The sequence below is a fragment of the Podarcis vaucheri genome (genome assembly GCF_965113315.1).
Source record: "Podarcis vaucheri genome assembly, chromosome: 9".
In the NCBI taxonomy this organism is placed as follows: Eukaryota; Metazoa; Chordata; class Lepidosauria; order Squamata; family Lacertidae; genus Podarcis; species Podarcis vaucheri.
This window is the reverse complement of record NC_138767.1, coordinates 15,110,071-15,127,238: the sequence shown is the minus strand read 5'-3', so window position 1 is coordinate 15,127,238 and position 17,168 is coordinate 15,110,071. Positions and strand designations below refer to the sequence as shown.

Genomic DNA, 17,168 nt, shown 5'->3' with positions numbered 1-17,168 from the left:
GCCCAGGTTCAAAACCCAGGCAAGCTCATTTGAATGAAGAGGGAGGGGCTATAATTCAGTGGTAGAAGAGAGGCTTTGCGAACAGGAGTTGCCCGGTTCAGTCTCTAAATAAATAAATAAGTAAGTAAGTAAGTAAGTAAGTAAATAAATAAATAAATAAATAAATAAATAAATAAAATATTATTTCTACCCTGCCCTGGGCGGCTCCCAACAGAATATTAAAAGCACAATAAAACATCAAACATTAAAAATTTCCCTAAACAAGGCTGCCTTTAGATGTCTTCTAAAAGTCAGACACTTGTTTATTTCCTTGACTTCCGACGGGAGGGTGTTCCACAGGGCGGGTGCCGCTACTGAGAAGGCCTTCTACCTGGTTCCCTGTAACCTCACTTCTTGCAGTGAGGGAACCGCCAGAAGGCCCTCGGAGCAATCAAAATTATTCAACCCCCATTGAAAATCAGGTTTATTATCAAAATTTCCAGACTTTCAGCTGTTTGCAATGAGCAAATCAAAGAAGAGAAATTGAAATAGCTCAACACAATGGATGCTTCAAGTGGTTTCCCCAAATTTAGCTGAAATTGCAACTTATATTGGCTTCAGAGCCTTAAATCCTTGAGAGCTGCCTCCAGTGGACTATGAGTAGGCAACCTCAGACCCAGGAGCCAAATAGGGCCACTCAGTCTTCTCTGTTAACTCTCCCTAGGCTACACCCCTTTCTCTCTCTCTCTCTCTCTCTCTCTCTCTCTCTCTCTCTCTCTCCCTCCCTCCCTCTCTCTCTCTCTTTCTCTCTCATCTATTTTTATTTATACTTGTCCAGTGATATACAAAAGTTCATGCTATACAATGATATATAAAAAGTATATTTTTTTATAACACAGTAGAAAAAAAGAAAGGCTTTAAAGTTCTAATCTAAAGAGGAACAGAAGCAAAAAGAAGGCAGAAATGGGAAAAGGGAAAGAAAGAAATAGAAAGGAGAGAGACAAGAAAATTAAAATGATAAAAAGACTTTCGGTTCTCTGTCCTGCAGCTAAATATAGTATTCATTCATTAACATCCAACTATTCTATTTCCTATAAGCAAATATCTTTCCAGTCTTCAAACCCAGATATGACAAGTTCATTTTCTCTTTCATGCAAAAAGTCCAAAAAAAGTTTCCAATCCTTAACAAATGTCAATAATGATTTATCTCTAATTAAACATGCTACTTTGCCATCTCAGCTAAGTCCAATAATTTTTTATCAGCTGTTCATGTTAGGTAGGACTGTATCTCTCCATCTTCCCATCTCACTGCTGTAATCAGATATTGTAATAAACTTCCACGGTCCTTTTCCAGTCCACACACCCTTTCTCCAAATCACACTCCTTACCAGCCCTACTTCATGTCTTCCTTAAGTATTTTTGTTTCTCTGGAATGTGTCCTCTTAGTTGCATTGATGGAAGATAGACACCAACCCCCCTGTACAAGGGCTGGATCCAGCAAGGCCTTCCTATGTTCTTTTCCCAATTGTTTGACAATAGGGGAGACTTTCCCACCTAAATCAAGAGTGCTGGAATGAACAAAACTAACCAGGAGCAGGATTTTGTATGAAACGACTGTGAGTTCAGTTCATTTCCGTTACTGAAAACACATTCCTAAGCTCAGAACATGCCCTGAGCTACCCTGTTATTTAATTCTAACTCTACGGCTTTTAGATACAGGTAAGTAGCTGTGTTTGTCTGCCATAGTCGAAACAAAATAAAAAAATTCCTTCGAGTAGCACCTTAGAGACCAACTAAGTTTGTTATTGGTATGAGCTTTCGTGTGCATGCACACTTCTTCAGATATGGGTGATTGGCTGATAGGTGTGGTAAACCAGTTGACAACTGTTAACGACCGCAATTGGTCTTACAGGAAAAAAAGCAAGCGATGAGATGGTCAAAAATAGCTTTATCATGTATAATGAGATAAGAATCCTGTTTCTCTATTCAGACCAGGTCTCTCCATGGTTTTAAGTTTGGTAATAAGTTGTAATTCAGCAACTTCTCTTTCCATTCTATTTCTGAAATTCTTTTGTAATATGACAGCTATTTTGAGATCTTGTATAAAATGTCCTGGGAGATTGAAGTGTTCTCCTACTGGTTTCTCTGTCTTGCAGTCGTTAACAATCACCCATTCCCACCACCCTTCTGACTAACACCCCTCCCTACCTTCTCACTATATACAGTCATACCTTGGGTTACAGCCGCTTCAGGTTGTGTTTTTTCAGGTTACAGACCACCGAAACCCGGAAGTACCGGAACAGGTTACTTCCGGGTTTTGGCAGTCACGCATGTGCAGAGGCGCTAAATCATGCTTTGCGCATAAGCACCAAATCGCAACCCACACGTGCGCAGACATGGGTTGCGAATGCTGAGGGTTGCAAACGTGCATCCCACAGCGTCCACTGTATAAGGGTCTGGTGACTTCTGTTTCAGTGTATCTACGGCTTTTGTATGTGACTGGCTAGAAAATCTGCCTGGCAAAACACAAAGCAGATCCAATGTGCTCTAAGTCTGCCAACCGCTGCTCTGGATCCTGAGTTTATTCCATAAGGGGAGTGTGGGGGAGAGAGGCTGTCAATCTCAACTGCAGCTAGTTTATTGACTGACAACACTGAACTAAAATTCAAAGCCTATTGGCTTCCATTCCGATCCTGCTCAGATTACAGTTTTCATCTCTGCAAAAAATCAGAAGCATTGTCGTCAATTAGAGCAGAGCCCTGCGACAGCTTTCCCCAGAAGGATGGAATACTCTGTTCCCTCTGCACTGAAAATATAAAGCAATGTCTGATCAGAAAACAAAAAGGTGGTGTAGCTATGCCAAGGAAGACTTCCGTCAACGGCTAAGTTACACACAAGTCTGTGTATTTTGTATAACACACATCTTGGAAATGCTTTTTTTGATTAATTGCTTGAGTGACTAAGTCAACAGCGAGTCGATCTGTTCGGAAAGCCGACGTTGAGAGACGCCTGGCTCTCCGATACATCACAGAATGAGTAAACCGTGAGTCACTCCCAGATGTACGACTTGAGTGTTCTGGCTACATATCAGCAGTGTTCACTGATGATTCTACACTGTGAGCCTATATTAGAATAGAGAGCTGCCGAAGAAATTGACTTGTGTGCGTCCATTGAGTAGGACACTTTCCCCATGTGTGTGGGCAGCTGGCAAATGTCATTTTATCCCATGACTTAAGGGTGACTGGGTGATTCACAAACCGAGAGGCCAGTCAAAGGGCCATTGCACTGAAAATACATTTCTTTCGTCCTCAGAAACTTGTACTCCTTTGGGGACCCAGCATCACCCCTTTCCTTCTTGCATTATTCCTGCATTCCGACCCTACAATTCTTTCATTCTATTATTCTTTCCTGTTGTCTTTGTCCATGGAGTTTTCTTGGATACTGGAGTGGCTTGCCGGTTCCTGCTCCAGGTGGATCACGTTTGGTCAAAACTCTCCACTATGACCTGTCCATCTTCGGTGGCCCTGCATGGCATCATAGCTTCTCTGAGATATTCAAGCCCCTTTGCCACAGCAAGGCAGTGATCCATGAAGGGATTCTTTGATTCTATTATTCTTTCCTTTTGAATTCTGGTGCTGGAGGAGACTCTTGAGAGTCCCATGGACTGCAAGAAGGTCAAACCTCTCCATTCTTAAGGAAATCAGCCCTGGGTGCTCACTGGAAGGACAGATCGTGAAGCTAAGGCTCCAATACTTTGGCCACCTCATGAGAAGAGAAGACTCCCTGGAAAAAGGCCCTGATGTTGGAAAGATCCAAGGAGAAGGGGATGACAGAGGACGAGATGGTTGGACAGTGTTCTCGAAGCTACCAGTATGAGTTTGACCAAACTGCGGGAGGCAGTGGAAGACAGGAGTTCCTGCCGTGTTCTGGTCCATGGGGTCACGAAGAGTCAGACATGACTAAATGACTAAACAACAACAACAACATTATTCTTTCCAGGTAGCCTCACTCTCTGCTATGTCAGTGCAGGCCCTGTGCTCAGCACAGCACTGCCTTCAGCCCGCTGCACTTCGTACCCTTGGTTTTGGCTACAACTACAGATCGAAGGTCAAACCCTCAGCTACTGCAGCTGACCACAAGGAGCCTGCTATAGTGCCCCGGCTACACTCGGAGAAAACCGAGGCACAGGAGGCTAAGGAGTGCCTAGAGAGGAGATACTCGCTGCCCAGGAATAAGCTCTCCGAGATAAGGCAGGTGTGTATCTATTTGTAGCTCACAACTTTTGAATCTTTGGTAAGCCAGAGCCCATTGGCAGGTAAGAGAGAGTCAGGGGATCCCTCACACATTTTTTTTGTTGGGTATGGGAAAGAGGCACCAGTAGTCTAGAGCAAGGACCCATAGACCTAACCCACTCACAGAAAGTTCTTACACTGTTATATGCCTGATAATTAGTTATAAAAAGGGATGGAGCCAATGTCCCACTTAGGAAATTGGAGGCAGGGGGTCCCTCAACCCACCCCCATTCATCAGGAGTGTGTGTGTGTGTGTGTGTGTGTGTGTGTGCAATATACAAGTCTAAACACGTGAAACAGAGGCGTTCAAAAAACTTTTGTCCTAGCCCTGGCAATAACTCGGAAAAGGATTAGTTTCACGCATGCAGGTTATCTTACGTTGATTCATCCTAGAATGCTTTCTTTTATCATGCTGAGCACTTACTAAACAAGGCGCCAAGCCGGGATGTGATAAGAAGTGCTGATCCAGCATTGCACATCATGATAATTAGAGTTATCCATTTATTAATTTGCCCTGTTTCTCCATAGCACAGGATCCTAAGGTGTGTCTTCAGGCAATGCCTCTAGCCCAGGCTTCCCCAAACTGGTGTTCTCCGGATATTCATGGACCACAACTCCCCATTTACCTCTGACCATTGGGCATGCTGGCCGGGAGTGATAGGGAATGGAGCTGGAGGCTTCGCTAATCTTACTGAGACTGGAACAGGCCATCATCATAGCACAAGAGAGGCTGGTAGCAGAACTCTGTTGCCTATCCTAGAGAGCAAGCCCTCAAGTTCCTGTCTAGGAGTCGGTGGTGTAGCAGAGCAGGAAGACAGGAGAGCCCAGCTCCAGAGCTTTTTTGCTGAACAGGAAGGATGAAGTCAACCGCTAGGACACCAAGATAATGGATGGAATACCCTTATAGTGACAAGTGGATGAGGGGTCAGTGAAGCTTTCAGTCAGAGAATAAGTTCGGCTACACCTTAACTTTCCTTTGGCAGAGCTATTTCATGCTCACAGTTTAAATGGCTGAAGATCTTCTCATGAAGCTCAACTTGTTTTTATCAGTTTAACCTTCATAGTCAGAAGGAAGCACCACTGAGTTTACTCCCAGGAAGCCATGCAAAGAATTGCAGCAACACTGACTCTACAACACATTGCTGGCTCTTTGGTGTGCGTGTTTCATAATGCGTCAACACAGATACCTTCATGTTCTCCTTAAGAGGCATGGCTATGGGAGCTGTCACGGTTATCTCCCGCACTTTCAAATCCACAACTACCCCCAGTTCCCATTACCAGTGCCATTTTTGGCACCGATATAGCCTAAGATGGTCTACTCATAAGGTAAAGGTAAAGGTACCCCTGCCCGTACGGGCCAGTCTTGCCAGACTCTAGGGTTGTGCGCTCATCTCACTCTATAGGCCAGGAGCCAGCGCTGTCCGCAGACACTTCCGGGTCACGTGGCCAGCGTGACAAGCTGCATCTGGCGAGCCAGCGCAGCACACGGAACGCCGTTTACCTTCCCGCTGGTAAGTGGTCCCTATTTATCTACTTGCACCCAGGGGTGTTTTCGAACTGCTAGGTTGGCAGGCGCTGGGACCGAACGACGGGAGCGCACCCCGCCACGGGGATTCGAACTGCTGACCATGCGATCGGCAAATCCTAGGGGCTGAGGTTTTACCCACAGTGCCACCCACGTCTACTCATAAGTCACTCAAATTATACAGTGCTCCTTGCTGGGTCCAATGTAGTGCAGTTGATAAAGTGGAGCAGCTGAATGTGGGAGGCCAACATTCGATTTCCTGCTTGGCTAGCAGACTCACCCGGTGTCACTCTAACCTACCTCATTGGTTTTTCCTGAAGATTAAACGAGATAAGACCTGAACAGTCGCTTTGCACAGTGAAAGGTGCTGGGATAAATGATTAATAATCGCATGAGCTCTGCCTTTCCCTTCGTCTGCAGGATCTACCGTTTCTCAGAGCACATCAGAGAAAAGACAGGCCCTGTCCTGGCCATAAATCGTGGGGTGCCTTTGTCAGTCTTGTCAAACCTTTCCCTGCCTCCTGGCTAGAATATATGTGCATTTTCTGACACTTCGTATCTCACAAGCGCTGCAAAAGGCAGTTCTGTGCTTGGGGGATCCGGTCAATACAGCCATAAATGTGACGATAAGGATGACATTTAGCAGCTTGCCAAGACAATAATAATCTTGTGTGTATAAAAGGTGTCTGCTGCTGGGTCCACAGAATGCCCCGCATTGGAACGTAACACCTGAGATTGGTGGGTGCATCTCTATATGCACATAAGAATAATGGTCTCCTCCCACCTCTGAAGACATGTTTTCTATCTTACTTGTAATCCTGTACTCAAAACAAACACGAAAAGTCAGTTGATCATTATGGTGTCGGAAGCCTGCAGCCAAGAGAAGGAATGATGCACTCGCCACAATATATTGAGGTTCTACGAAAGAGAGTTATTCCAGAGCTGGAAAAGAGGTATCCTGACGGTACTGGGATATTGAAGCAGGACCCCACATTGAAAGTGGTGAAGAAATTCATGACAGAGCGGAAAATACAGGTACTTGATTGGCCAGGGAATTCCCTGGACGCAAATCCCATTGAGAATTTGTGGGCTATATGCAAAATTCGCCTCTGTGCTGTAGACTGCATGACTATGGAGAAGCTCATTCAGGCGCTGATTCAAGTGTGGTACAGGGACCCAAAAATCAACAGGGCCTGTTCAAAACTAGTAGACTCCATGCCAAACCGTGTTCAAATGCTGCTTAAAAATAGCGGAGGTCATATCCATTACTAGTGTACGTATATGTGAGTTTTGTACATGTGTATGTGAGTTTTGTACAATAAACTACATTGTTTCAAATAATTTGCACAATCCCCACCTGCACTATTCATTTAAATCATCATCATACCACTTTAAACAGTTCTGGCTTCCTGCAAAGAATCATGGGGACTATTATTATTATTATTATTATTATTATTATTATTATTATTATTATTAATTGAATTTCTGTACTGCCCTTCATCCGAATATCACAGCGTGGTTTACAATATAAAAATACATTTTGCAGTAACAAATGAAACCAATAACCCCTCTACACACTGTTTAAAACGCCTTAGATCAGGCTTCCTCAAACTTGGCCCTCCAGATGGTTTTTTGGCCTACAACTCCCATGATCCCTAGCTAGCAGGACCAGGGGTCAGGGATGATGGGAATTGTAGTCTCAAAACATCTGGAGGGCCAAGGTTGAGAAAGCCTGCCTTAGATGGTTTAATTAGCCAAATGCCTGGAAGAAGAGGAATGCTTTTGCATGGCAACTAAAAATATGTAATGGAGGAGCCAGGCAGGGGGTGCCAAGGAGCCCCAACAAATTTGCAAGGAGGGGGTCGGGCCCCCTCAAAATTCAGTGGCAGCCACACACACACTGTGAGGCATGCTGATGTCACTCACGCAAGCCACACAGGGTGCACACAACACATCAGCACACTTGTGGCATGCACAAGTGACGTTAATCGCAACGGCAAGCCAGCACACTTGGGTCAGATCTGGGCAATGAGGAGAGGTAAGCTTGCTAAGATTTCAGTAGCATATTTCGAGGACAACAGTGCAGTTCAAAGTTCTTATTGGCAGGTGGGTGAATTATAATTCTGCTATTATGGGCTGTCTTTCTCTTCCCCCGCCCCACAGAGAAAACGAGAAACAGCTTTAATAAAAGCCGAAAATAATGAGCAGGCATGAGAACACCAGCTTTCTCAGATGAAACAGTTTAGTTGCCTCAACTACCTTTTTTATCTCAGGATTTTATTCAGTGCTGGATTGGATCAAAATAAGATAAAGGCTCTTCTTTCTTCTGTGCATGTGAATTGGGGTGCCAAGCAGAGCGTGCAGGGCACATCATTAAAGAACTAAAGGCTTTAAAAGCCTATTGTGCAGAGAGGAGAAAAGGCAAGGCTTGTAGAGAAAGAAACACTTAAAACAATAACGTCCTACCTTGCCGCTTCTGCCCCCCGAGCTTTTGAAAGGCTGAACGGCACACTAAAAGCAGTACCATGCCACTTTAAAGAGTCATGGCTTCCCCCAAGGGACCTTGGGAACTGTAGTTCATTGAGGAAGCTGAGAGCTGTGAGGAGACCCCTATTCCACTCACAGAACTACAATTCTCAGAGTGGCCAAACTACAAATCTCTCTTACTGGGGAGCCCTGGAAATTGTTGTTCTGCTAAGGGGCACTGGGGTCTCCTCACAACCAAGGACCAATCAATAAAATAATAATAATAATAATAATAATAATAATAATAATAATAATAATAATAATAATAATAATAATAATTTATTTCTACCCCGCCCATCTGGCTAGGTTTCTCCAGCCACTCTGGGCAGCTTCCAACAGATGCTTAAAAATACATTAAAACATCAGTCGTTAAAAACTTCCCTAAACAGGGCTGCCCTCAGATGTCTTCTGAATGTCATATAGTTGTTTATTTCTTTAACATCTGATGGTACAACACTCTAGTACCACTCTATTCTGCCTTGGTCAGACCACACCTGGAAAGACTGTGTCCAGTTTTGGGCACCACAATTTAAGAAGGATGTTGACAAGCTGGAACATGTGCAGAGGAGGGCAACCAAGAGGACAAGGGTCTGGAAACCAAGCCGTAGTCTGAGGAATGGCTGAAGGAGCTGTGTATGTTTAGCCTGGAAAAGAGGAGACTGAGAGGAGATATGATAGCCATCTTCAAATATCTCATGGGCTGTCACATGGAAGAAGGAACAAGCTTGTTTCTCCTGCTCTGGAGGGCCGGACTTGAAAGGAGAGGAGATTCCAACTAAACATATGGAAAAACTTTCTGACAGTGAAAGCTGTCTGACAGTGGAACGGTCTCCCTCAGGAGGTTGTAGACTCTCCTTCCTTGGAGGTTTTCAAGCAGAGGTTGGATGGCCATCTGTCGTGAATGTTTTAGCTGAGATTAGCTGAGATTCCTGCATTGGTTGGACCAGATAATCCTCAGGGTCCCTTCCAACTCTGCAATTCTACAATTCTGTGGCACCACTTTAAATGTATGGTACAGGTGGGGGCCTGAATAGTGCCTACCTACTAAAGAGTTTGGGACGTGGGTGGCACTGTGGCTTAAACCACAGAGCCTAGGACTTGCTGATCAGAAGGTGGGCGGTTCGAATCCCCATGACCGGGTGAGCTCCCGTTGCTCAGTCCCAGCTCCTGCCAACCTAGCAGTTTGAAAGCACATCAAAGTGCAAGTAGATAAATAGGTACCGCTCTGGTGGGAAGGTAAATGGAGTGTCCGTGCGCTGCTCTGGTGTGCCAGAAGCGGCTTAGTCATGCTGGCCACATGACGCGGAAGCTGTACGCCGGCTCCCTCAGCCAATAAAGCGAGATGAGCACCGCAACCCCAGAGTTGGGCACGACTGGACCTAATGGTCAGGGGTCCCTTTACTTTACTTACTAAAGAGTTCTTACCAGATTAGGGTGTTTACCTGGGCTACATCTTTCACTGCTTACCTTTGACCAACCTTCTGCAAGGGCTACAATTCCCTTCAACCCCAAACAGCACAGTCTTTCTTGTGAAACACAAAGATCTTAATTGTATGGGTTAACCAATGGCAGACTATGCGGAGAGGCTCCTGCTGTTTAGCATGGGGGAGCTAGGCTTTAGAAACATCTGGTTTTCTACAGCTATTGAGTTCAAGAGGTATTTGCCATTTCTCAGGGATCTGATGTGCTTATATTTGGATCCTGTGCCTGAAGTCCATGCTGCCTGCTTTCCACATTTGACTACCCACACTACAGTTTGAGGAGGCTTCACAAATCCAACACTATGTCAGTAATATACATGGGATAGCTCAGTCAATAGAGCATGAGTCTCTTCATCTCAGGGTTGTGGGTTTGAGCCCCACATTGGGTGAAATATTCTTGCATTGCAGGCGTTTGGACTATAGATGACCCTGGTAGTCCCTTCCAACACAACAATTCTGTTATTGTTCCAACAACCACAACAGAATCCTCTGCTGCTTTTGGTATCTTCCTTCTGTTTAGTTTGCTTATGAAAACCTTGACAAACTTTCTGAGCCACTATGGGTAATGGGCTGCATTATTAATTTTATTATTATTATTATTATTATTATTATTATTATTATTATTATTAACCACTCTTCATCCAAAGATCACAGGGCAGTTCTCAACGTAGAAATACAAAAAGAAATCACAGAATACATAACAATAAAAAACCGAAGGCAAAACAAACCAATAACCCATCTCCCATGAGAATGTCCATTTTGCTTCATCTCTGTTTCTGATTTTTCCAATCTTAAACTTGGTTCTCCAAATTACCACATCACTTTTAAGTCTTCGTGGGAATTCATCAGTATTTTTGCGTGATTATTTCCTAATATAAGCGGTTTTTGTATGCAATATTCCCTAATATGGACACTTTTCAAAGCAATCTCCCCTGATATAATGTCCTTTTGAATGTTATTTTCATTAATATATGCAAATATAGGCATCTGTATGCACACTTTACCCTAGTATATGAAGTTTTATATACATTATTTGGCTGCACTGCAAAACTTGGTGAAACGTGGATTTCTAAGGATGGCTGTCTTTAGGTTCTCACGTTCTTGTGGAAAGAGCAAAGTATGTAAGTTTGCTTTTACATGAAAACTTAGTTGAATTTCTCCCCCTTCCCTAATAGGTAAGCACACTCAATGGTAACAGGACATCATTTATCAAGCAGCCATCTCAGGCAGGAGGAGGAGGAGGAAGAAATAATCATCATTTTCTGAACATATAAAGCTGCCTATTACCGAGGCAAACCTTTGGTCTCTCTAGTTTGGTAAGATCCATTGTGACGGGCAATGACTGTTTTCCAGCTTTGCTACCTTAGATATTTTCTAACTAAAGACGCCAAAGGTCAAACCTGCACATGCTCTCCTACTCAGCTAGGTTCCAGATCAACTCACTTTATAGCTGGAAATTTAAGCATCCGCTATTGGTTTTGCAATATTTTGAGCTGATATTTCTATTTAAAGCATGGATGGGGGAACCTATGACCCACCTAATGTTGATGAACTCCAACTCCTGTCAGCATGACAAATGGTCAGGATACAGTGGTACCTCGGGTTACATACGCTTCAGGTTACATACGCTTCAGGTTACAGACTTCTTTAACCAGGAAATAGTACCTCAGGTTAAGAACTTTGCTTCAGAATGAGAACAGAAATTGTGCTCCGGCGGCATGGCAGCAGCAGGAGGCCCCATTAGCTAAAGTGGTGTTTCAGGTTAAGAACAGTTTCAGTTTAAGAATGGACCTCCAGAATGAATTAAGTACTTAACCCGAGGTACCAAGGTATTGGGAGTTGGAGTCTAGCAATATCTGGAAAGCCACAAGTTCCCTATCCCTCGCCTAATTGCAGTAAGAGATATGCGTTATTCCCAAAGCAAAACGACTTCTATTCATATATACTATGAAAAGAACTTTTTATACAAACTAAAGCCCAGAGTTTTATTTCTTGCTTAACTGGTAAATCTGTAAAAATGGTGGGGAAACAGAGTTATTTTTCCGTATTTGTCTGTAAAAAAAAAAAATCACTTTAAATGAGACTTAACCACTAACTGTACAACCCTGTTCAGCAAGGCAGATTGGTTTGGCAACAGTTTTTTTTCCAGGTGAAGTTTGCTTGCTGCTTACCTGTGCTGCGTGACAAAAGATCACATGAAGTTCTTTGACCACTTGGAATCTGATCTGTAAGTGCCAAGCGCAGCTGTTGCCATTCAAAAACCTACAAACTAGCATCTGACCAGCTTACACCTTTCAGTGCTTAAAAGGTTGCCATGGACCGTTACTTAGGAGTTTTACAGAGTCTAGAAAACCGGCCTCAAATAAAGACCTCGCCGCCCTGGAGTTCTTAACAGTCCTCTTTTAAAAGCACAGATTAAAAAAATACTGTACTCCCAAATCCAAAAGCATTCTGGTTTGCAACAAGATCAAAGCCTGGCGTTTACAAAACGATTACAAGTTTTAAAAGAAAGAGGGGGAAAGGGGGGGGGACCAGGCAGAGTGCTCAACTTGTCAGGAGGGATGTTGTTTTCCAGGGATACCCTGCTCACAAAGACAGAGGGAAATGGGGTGCTAATGAGACTAGTGGAGGGCTTTGCATTGGAGGGGAGAGGAAGAGAGAAGAGGGGGCTTTTAAAGTGGTCTCCCAGTGCAATTTACATTTGGCAAGCCTGCTCTTTTGAGAAACAGGAAAGCGCAGCAGCCAGCAATGCTTCAATACTGCTTCCTTACAACCACACACACACACACACACACACACACACACAACCCCTAGCAAGAACTCTGTCACAACTCAGGAAGGGGCACCTCGGATCAAAACTGCCACCTCCCGTCAGTGATTGACAGGCGCATCACCTCTCTAAGCCCATCTGTCTTTCTTCCTTGGGGAAAAAAGTGTGCTGCTGCCCACGGAAACAGCCACCCTATGAAAACCGTCTCTGCCGCAATCACCATCTACATCTGCCTCTAGCAACGTTACCTTTCGTCCTATTGTTTCCCATGCCTCCCCATTCGGTTGGCACTTGGGGGGTGGAATAGCAAGTGCACCGGTCGCAAATGAATCCCATTTACTGCGGATGGCCGACAGGTATTGCACTGCAATTTAACATGACTCCAGGCAGCAGCAGCAACAGTGGCGGGGGGGGGGGGACCTTTGCCACGCAGCAAGGTAGACTCCGTGCAATATCTGCGACCGTGTAATAAAAAGCAGCATGCTCTGTTTTTTAAGGCTAGGCTAGGCTATCTCATTCTCTCCCCCCTCCCCGTTTGCATTCCTACCCACAGGTAAATAAGCGAGAGAGCAAAACTCACACTCTGCAGCTTTCCCGTCCGTGCTAAACGACGAAGCTTTCCAAAGGGGGGCAGATCCCAGGAGTGACACTATCAGGCACCGCATCTAAATGGAGCTGAAGCATTTAGGGTTCCTTGTTTGGCATTTAGCAGTGACAACAACAACAACAGCGGCGGCGGCAGCGGCAGCACAGGGGAGCACCTCCACCAAACTAATGCAATGTACTTTGCAAATTGGCCGGCGATAAAGGGAGCGCGAGCAGCGTGTTCCTGCGTTCTCCGGCAACGGTGCGCGAAGCCTTAATCTCGTTACATGATAAATCGCCTCGGCCATATGTGTCCATGTGGCACCCGCTCAACTTGCTGCCGGAGACCTTCGCCGATGCCGGGGTGTGGGGGGAGACAGGCAGCTCTGCGCCCCCCCCTCCCCACAAGGAAAGCAAAGGGGAAGATGGGAGCGTGCACGTGGGAATTCAGCACACGCGGAACAAAAGAGGACTCGGCGGAGAACAGAACAACAATACGACACTGGAAGAACTCTGCCTGGCTGAGCTCTCCGCACAGCAGCCAGCACAACCGCCCTCCCTCCCTCCCTCTCTGCAATTCTTCCCCTCCTCCTCCTCCTTCCTTGTTTTCCCTCCCCTGTTGCAAACCTTCGCAAAGTGACAGCCGGGAGCATGAATTGACTTTCCAGAGGTCTAATATACTATTTAAAAAAAAAAAACTTTGACTGCACCATGTAGTCCAAGGGCTATGGTGAGATTTCTCAGGTTTCATGGGCATGGAGTTGAGGGGAGTGTCACATTTATTTTTGCAAAAGCTGCACCAGGAGGATGCAACACTAAACTGACCGCCTCACTGCCAGTGACTGAACAGGAAGGAAAGGGGGCTGGCGTCGGACCTCCCCAAAACTTACCCTTCACTTTCCAGGGCATAGGCATGGCAATGGAACTCCTCTGCCTAATCTTGCAAGCAGGTAGCGCTCACCACCTCCGCCTCCCGATGCCAACAGGAAAACAAACGCCCCATCCCCAGTCTCTCTGCCCTACTGGACTCGCATTAAGATAGAAGGCAGGAAGGCAGGAAGATAATTAAGTACACTGTTGTAAGCACACCTTAGTCCATGGTTTCTGTGGGAGCTGCAGCTTAGCCTGACTTTCAGCTGCAGAATAACTGCAGGTAGGGAGGAAATTGGGACAAACAAGCAAGGGAAGCTCTGCATTAGGTCATGGGGCAAATTTAATCATGGTGCCCCACCCTACAGAATATCATTGGGGAAGTGACCCCAAAACAGGCATTTCCCACTATTGCCCTTTCCTCTACTGTATTGTTTCCCCTGACCCATAGGATCACCCTGTTTTTATTTGTTTGAATACCTTGCATTCCTGCTTTCGTTTTTTTAAAAAAGCTTTTATACTACTGTTTTGTTGGTTTTATGCTGTCTTTCTGTTGCTTTTTGCATGCACGCTGCACACACGTAGAGATTTAAAGAAAGGTATTAGATTTTGTAGGGTGGCGCTGTGGGTTAAACCACAGAGCTTAGGACTTGCCGATCAGAAGGTCGGCGGTTTGAATCCCGGCGATGGGGTGAGCTCCCGTTGCCGAGTCCCTGCTCCTGCCAACCTAGCAGTTCAAAAGCACGTCAAAGTACAAGTAGATAAATAGGTACCACTCTGGTGGGAAGGTAAATGGAGTGTCCGTGCGCTGCTCTGGTGCGCCAGAAGCGGCTTAGTCATGCTGGCCACATGACCCAGAAGCTGTACGCCGGCTCCCTTGGCCAATAAAGCGAGATGAGCGCCGCAACCCCAGAGTCGGCCATGACTGGACCTAATGGTCAGGGATCCCTTTACCTTTACTTTATTAGGTTTTGTAAATGCTTTTACATCAATGAAGAAATAAATGCACACAAATGGCGCAAGGGTTAATTTTGCTCTCTCTTTCCAAAGCGGTGTTAGGGCCCAAGGCTAGCCTGCAGTCTGTGCCAGCTCCAAGCTTTGCGGAATCCCTTGGGCAAAATGTCCTAAGTGGGACCCACTCCCTGACTGGGATCACCTCTCTCGTGCTGCTGTCACTCCTCCCCATTGGCTGGGCATTTCCTTTTCGGCCCAATCCACACCGACCAGCACCAGATTTAGGGTGGTGCAGGCGGTTCCTCTGCACAGGGCACCAAGTTGAGGAAGTGCAAAATATAGAAACAACTACCACCTATATTTATATAGCGAAGGTGCCTGGGTCATGCTATAGGGTGGTTGTCCTTGTGTTTTCTTTCCTTCCAGGGATGTCCAAAGCCATTCTCAAGATTGCCTAGGAAAGCAGTGAAGAGAATTGCAGGGCTTAAGGTTGCAGATTCAATCCCCATATGGGACAGTTGCGTATTCCTGCATTGCAGAGAGTTGGACTAGATGATCCTCAGGGTCCCTTCTATCTCCATGATTCTATGCATTCTATCTATGCATCTAAATCAGCAGTTCTCCACCTGTGGGTCCCCAGATGTTGTTGGACTACAACTCCCATCATCCCTGAGCTCTGGCCTTGCTAGCTGGGGGTGATGGGAGTTGTAGTCCAATAACATCTAGGGACCCACAGGTTGAGAACCGCTGATCTAAATGAATGTGTTTCTAAATGCATCAACATGTAGCATTTAAAATATTTATTAACCACCCTTCGTCACAAGATTCCAGGGTGATGTACGATAGGCAGTCGGAACACAAAAATCCAAGGAGAATAAAGATATAGAAGATCAAGGGGCTATTGAGTCCAGTTCTTTGTCCCAAGACTAAGCAATTCACACACTGCCATCCAGACCACAGTGCATCACAGTCAGAAACCACAGTGAAGGTTGGTCAAGCAAATGGCTCCATGTGATTCAACCAAGATGCATTTTATGGAAGACTCAACAAATCATGAGACCTCTCTCGTCTCTCTGAGCAGGAGCAAAAATTCTTTCTGATCTCATGCACAGCGTTCAGCTTGGCCTTGAGCATGGTGCTTTAAAACTCATCTTCAAAAAGAAATTTGACTAGGGGCACACACATGTGTCCCTGATGGTCCACAGGAAAGGGTAAAAAAAAAAGGGGTTTCAAGATCTTAAGGGAGGAATCATTCCTACTCTTCCCAAAGGCCATTTCTTGCAAAAGAGGTGCTCATATGGACAGTAAATCTGCAATCTGGTAACTTTCACAATCACTACTATTCATTGCTAAAAGGAGAGTGTGATGCCCTGTCTCTTACGGCTTGGACACTATCAGGGATAGTGAACCTGTTGCTCTCCAGATGTTGCTGGACTCCAACTCCCATCAGCCCCAGCCAACATGAGCAAGGATCAGGTCCATGGGGAAACTGAGTCTCTCGCAACATCTGGAGAGCCACAGTATTCGCATCCCTGCCCTACAGTAACTTCACAACCATTCATAAGTGTGGACACTCCTTCTGCATGATCTCTCCAGACTCAGTCCTCATCTGAGTTCCTCCCCACCTTCCTTAGGGGAACACTCCAGGAAAATGTCTCCCTTGCTTCTTTGAGAAAACACAAAGAAGACGTACCAGATGTAGAGGAGAGGAAGTTTTGGATCACTCCATGTCAAAGCAAACTCATACAGTGCAGATGATGGAACTTCCAAGCTCAGCTGACTTTGGCTTGGTCCAAGCAGGAGGCCATCAGCAGCTGCCCACTTGATCAAGCAGTGAGCCTAATGAGTTGCAGTGGTCCAGTGTCAACCTGGTTTCTATGCAATGGCTGCCGGAAAAAGCAATCTCCAAAGGGCAGTCTCGGATTTAGTGGACCTCAGATGGCATCCTTGTGTACAGGAGATCTTCGGGTAATGAAGCACACCTGCAGCACACACCTACAGCCTCATATTTAAGATGACTGAATATGGGTGACAGCATAAATCCATGCCTTACTGCTTAGTGATGGGGAAGGCAAAGAACGTTTACTTTTCCATGACCCATTGCTTTCTTACTGGTTCTTTTTTTAATAATTTTAATTGGTTGTCATAGATATATAACTAGACAAATGAAACAAGAACTTAAAAAA

At 45.3% G+C, this 17,168-nt stretch overlaps 1 protein-coding gene across 3 annotated transcripts in view; it reads right to left on the bottom strand.

Moving 5' to 3' along the window:
- Nucleotides 1–17,168, bottom strand: part of ARHGAP24 (Rho GTPase activating protein 24) — a 436,664-nt gene that overhangs the window by 336,887 nt on the left and 82,609 nt on the right. Inside the window, exon 1 of one of the 3 annotated variants that reach the window (XM_082236423.1) lies at nt 13,154–13,627. The exons of the other annotated variants lie outside the window; for them this stretch is intronic. The gene's annotated coding sequence lies outside the window, so the exon portion shown is untranslated. Of the gene's footprint in view, nt 1–13,153; nt 13,628–17,168 lie in introns of those variants that run through there. 3 annotated transcript variants of the gene reach the window in all.